This window comes from Rhinopithecus bieti, unplaced genomic scaffold (assembly GCF_001698545.2).
Source record: "Rhinopithecus bieti isolate Rb0 unplaced genomic scaffold, ASM169854v2 scaffold_52809, whole genome shotgun sequence".
NCBI lineage: Eukaryota > Metazoa > Chordata > Mammalia > Primates > Cercopithecidae > Rhinopithecus > Rhinopithecus bieti.
The window spans coordinates 1-5,141 of NW_016820449.1; the positions used below are offsets into that span (position 1 = coordinate 1).

The following is a 5,141-nucleotide window of genomic DNA, read 5'->3' on the forward strand; positions in this document are numbered from 1 at the left end:
GAAACTTTTTTGTTATTATTTATTTCAATAAGTCCCCTAACCCTTGCTGTTGCTCAACTCTTTCATGAATGCCAATAATTCTGAAGTTTGTTTTTTCTTTGAGGTAATTTTCTATTCCTTTTTTTTTTTTTTTAAATTTTCCTTTGTGTTTTCAAATAGCCTGTTTACAAGCTCACTAATTCCTTATTCTCCTGAATCCATCCTGCTGTTAAGAACCTCTAACAAATTTTTCAGTTTATCAAAAGTATTTATTTGTTTCAAGATTTGTATGCTTTTTAAGTTACATATTTGAATGTCTGTTAAATTTCTCTGATACGTTTTTGATGGCTTTTCTGTATTGTGTTGAAGATCACTGAGTTTCCTTAAATTTCTACTTTGAATTATTGGTTAGAGAGCTCACATATTGACATCTTGTTAGAGTTAGTCACTTTTTTCTTGTTTTGTCTGTTTGGAAAGGTCATCGTTTCCTCTTTGCTGTTGCCTCTTATGCATGTCTTTGCATTGAAGGATAGGTTATGTATTGCAGCCTTACCTGTCTGGCTTGTTTTGCTTTTTATTGGATATATTTCCTTAAATTCTTTACTGCTAAGTTACTGCCTCTTTTTAACTCTAGTTTGTGTCTTAAGCCCAGGTTTGCTTTGGGTGTATTAAATAATTCCAGTACTGCCCAATTTGAATGAGGGAGGTTCCAAAGGGGATATCCCAGCAGAGTGGGAATGCTACCTAGGCATTTTTGGCCAGGGTACCTATGAAATGCACTTCCTGCATCACAGTGCTCCTGACAAACCACTCTGATTTATTTTTAAAGTATTTTCTGATTTCTCTTTTGATTTTTTTCTCATAATGTCAAGACAAAATTGTAGGATGTTATTGAACTATGCTTCTGCAGTAGGTCCCAAAAGACCAGACTAAAAATTAAACTGGGGTCACACATGCTAATGTTCCACATCCCCAAATGTGAATTAAATTGTCTGACCTTACAACAAATAAAAAGAGAAATGACAGTAAATTTTGGCCAAGTTACAGAGCACATTTTTCCAGGGATAGTGATGGTAATATCACTGCTCCTCTTTGTTTCTGCCTATCTTCATGGATATGTCTCCCTTGTCTTTCACTTTTCTGTGGTCCTTGCATCTGTCTTGTCCTCACATGAGTTCTGGGATGTTCCTGATGATCATCTTGGTGCTGTACGTCTGTAAGCCAACTCGATTGTACACCACTGTTTTCGAGCTAGACACTGAAAATTTAAAACTGGCTTGTTTGGGAAATTGACTGTTGGGACCTACTGCAGAAGCACAGTTCAATAACATCCTACAATTTTGGCTTGACATTATCAGAAAAAAATCAAAAGGGAAATCAGAAAATACTTTAAAAATAAATGAAAAAAATTGACATACCAAAACGTACAAAATGCAACTAAAACATGACTTAGAGAAAAAGGCCGTAAATGCCTACATTAAATGAGAAGACTTCAAATCAATAACCTAACCTTCTATCTAGTGACACTGCAAAAAGAAAAGTAAAACCAAACCACAAACAAGTATAAGATAGAAAATAATAAAGATTAGTGTGGACTCAGCGAAATTGAGAATAGGAAAATAGAGACAATCAATAAAACAAAATGCTGGCTGTATAAAAACAACAAAATTGACAAATTTTACATGAAACATTTCATATTACTAGTGAGAAACAGGACTAGCTGGATTTCCTAGTTTGCCAACTAAGAATTCCTAAGCCTATCTGGGGAAGGTGACTGCACCCACCTATAAACATGGTGCTTGTAACTCAGCTCACACCCAACCAATCAGATTGTAAAGAGAGCTCACTAAAATACCAATTAGGCTAAAAGCAGGAAGTAAAGAAACAGTCAAATCATCTATCACCTGAGAGTACAGTGGTAGGGACAATGATCGGGATATAAACCCAGGCATTCGAGCCGAACAAGGCAACCCCTTTGGGTCCCCTCCAATTGTATGGGAGCTCCGTTTTCACTCTATTAAATCTTGCAACTGCACACTCTTCTGGTGTGTGTTTGTCCAGCACCAGCTGAGCTTTCACTCGCTGTCCACCACTGCTGATCGCTGTCATCACAGACCTGCTGACTTCCATCCCTCCAGATCCCGCAGGGTGTCCACTGTGCTTCTGATCCAGCGAGGCACCCATTGCCACTCCCAATCGGGCTAGAGGCTTTTCTTTGTTCCTGAGCCACTAAGTACCCAAGTTCGTCCTAACTGAGCTGAACACTTGTTGCTGGGTTCCATGGTTCTCTTCTGTGACCCATGGCTTCTAACAGAGCTATAACATTCACCACCTGCCCCAAAGTTCCATTCCTTGGAATCCGTGAGGCCAAGAACCCCAGGTCAGAGAACAAAAGGCTTGCTGCCATCTTGGGAGCAGCCAGCCACCATCTTGGTAGCTCTAAAAACAAAGAACCGCCAGTAACATTAAAATCAGAAATATCAGAAGGGACACTACTATCAACCCTAAAGAAACAACAAATTAGAAAAATTAAATGAAACAAATACCTTGAAAGACACAAATGATTGGAATAAAATTAAGAGAAACTAATCTGAATGCATTAATAACCAATTATTCAATTTTCTGAACACCAACTATTGTCCAACTGTTCAATTCATATCTGTGTCTATCTCTCTCTCTCTTTTTTTTTTAAACTCCTGGAACTACCCACTGTGAACTCTCAATTATTTCCAGCACTAAATAACTGGAGTTTCAGAAGACTCCACAGATTTAAATAGAGTTATGCCTACTTCACATATGAGTTCTTAGTCCCAAGAAATCTGTACTTCTGACACACTGGCTACATATTAGTTTGCCATAATTCTCTCCTCAAGTGCAATAATTCCCTAGAATGACTAAAAGAGAAGCCAGAAAAATACCCATGTCTGCTGCCTTATTACAAAAGACACACTCGACTTTCATGCCCAGTCTTGGCACGCTATTGTGAGCTTACAAGTGTTTCCAACTTGGTGTCAGTGACTCCATCTTAGGCTACCAATGCCATATTGAACTGCCTCCAAACACTGAAAAACAGAAAGGAGCGCTGAAACACACTTCTTTCACAACAACCATGTTTTCAACCATATACAATATAAAGAAACCGGTCATAATACTGACAAACATTCTGTATGTGCTTTGGATTAACACAACTGCACTACTCTACTAATGATTACAGACTTAATTGTTAAATCCACCAATAAAATAATGAGACAATTTACATAATCTAAATAAGTTTCTTTAAAAGTAAGCCCCACACCCTCTCAGGTGGTATAGTCTCTAACTGCTACCCAGGTTGCAACATCCATTTCAGAGTAAATGCTTATTTGTGTTTGATTAGTTGATTCTGCCTTTCTTCTTAGGGTTCACTGTTGGTGTCAGGAGCATGGATGCAAAGTGACTTTATCCTTTATGGTTCCAGGAGTCTTCGTCATCCATGAGGTACCTACTAAAACCTTGTTGCACTTTGGGATCTTAGTGTCCTTTGGTACCAGGAGTGATAAGCTCTCTTGCATGCCAAACAACTTTCATACTGATTGAGATCTCTTTTTTGTTCAGGATTTGTTGGCATCCTTGTCAGTCTTTTTGCTTGTTTCCATTTTAAGTTGAGACAAGGAAAGGATAAAAGCCTTTGTTTTAAGCAAACTGAAAGTTCCTCTCTCTCCAGCGGGAATCTAGGTTGTTATAGGTTTAGGTGTTACAGGTTTTTATCTAAGTTATGTGTTTTTATCTAAAAGGTTCTGTTTGACTAACAATAGTTTGCAGTTGCAGTAGTCCCTTTGGAGCTCGTTTGGCCTTTTCAAACTATTTTTTGAAGACAACACCTTAAAAACAAAAGGGTTGCACCTCTCAGAATGAGAATGAGTAAGAGGTATGAAGGTGTAATTTAATTAGCATTCAGAAGCCTTAAAAAGTCCACTAGACCTATCTGGTAGGGAGCTCCACCAGCACCGAAGACTGCGATGACTTCTGCACTGACCCAGGGGCTGGAGCGAATCCCAGACCAGCTCGGCTACCTGGTACTGAGTGAAGGTGCAGTGCTGGCGTCATCTGGGGACCTGGAGAATGACGAGCAAGCAGCCAGTGCCATCTCTGAGCTGGTCAGCACGGCCTGCGGTTTCCGGCTGCACCACGGCATGAATGTGCCCTTCAAGCGCCTGTCTCGTGTGTCTCTCCTCCAGTGGTCTTTGGAGAACACACTCTGCTGGTGACGGTGTCAGGACAGAGGGTGTTTGTGGTGAAGCGGCAGAACCGAGGTAGGGAGCCCACTGATGTCTGAGCCTGCCGGAGGGCGAGGGTGGGAGAAGTGGATTGGGTCCTGGGCTTCTGTGATGAGGCAGGCACAGCCGTCGGTCTTGGCTTGCTGCTAGAACTAGGGCCTTCTGCTCGCCCACCTCCCACCCCTACCTGGATGGGCCGAGGCTTGGGGACTGTGAGCTGTGTTAAGGAGAACAAGGGCAAGGAGACCTCCCTTTGTGCTCCCTCCTTCCCTCCCTAATAAACATGAGCCTGATGTTCTCCAGCCCAGGGACATGTCTGTTTAGTGTGGGAATGGTTATACCCCATGTCTGTCTTCCACCTTCTGGGGAGAAAGTCATGCACCTTAGCCCAAGTTGGGTGTGGCAGGGGTGCCTCTGTGTGCTATAAAACTGGGAAACAGAAAAAGCTGGAGGGGAAGGGAGTCACTCTGAGCCCTGGCGACTTCTGCTCTTCCCATCAGTACACAAACTAGTCATCCTTCTCCCTCCCGAACAGGCATTTAATAGTCTTATTTCAGTTGGAAGCAATAGTTGGAGAATAAGTTACAGGAACAGACCAAAACAAAACAAAACAAAACCCACAACTTAAAGTGCTTCAGGCTGCAAACGTAAACATGAGGGGCAGGAGGCCACCTGCCTGGCCCTGTCCCCAACCCCTGAGACAGGAAGGTCACTGTCAGGGGCCCTTAGCCATCACCATCCTCTAATCTCAGCCCTGCAGGAGGGAGGGAGGGAATGTCAGAGGTGGGAAAGAACTCAACGGGAATGAGGAAGATACTTTGTAAACTTAGAACCAGGGTAAAGGGCGGGGGGCAAGGGAGCTCTGGAAACCCTTGCCCTGGCCTAGGGGTGGGGCCAGCCCCCCCC

General features: G+C 42.2%; 1 pseudogene across 1 annotated transcript; it reads left to right on the forward strand.

The window, feature by feature from the left end:
• Positions 1–3,943: 3,943 nt before the first annotated feature.
• On the forward strand, positions 3,944–4,836 carry LOC108520418 (ragulator complex protein LAMTOR4 pseudogene; annotated as a pseudogene). The gene has a single exon (XR_001882912.1). The product of XR_001882912.1 is annotated as a ragulator complex protein LAMTOR4 pseudogene (transcript).
• The last annotated feature ends 305 nt before the right edge of the window (positions 4,837–5,141 follow it).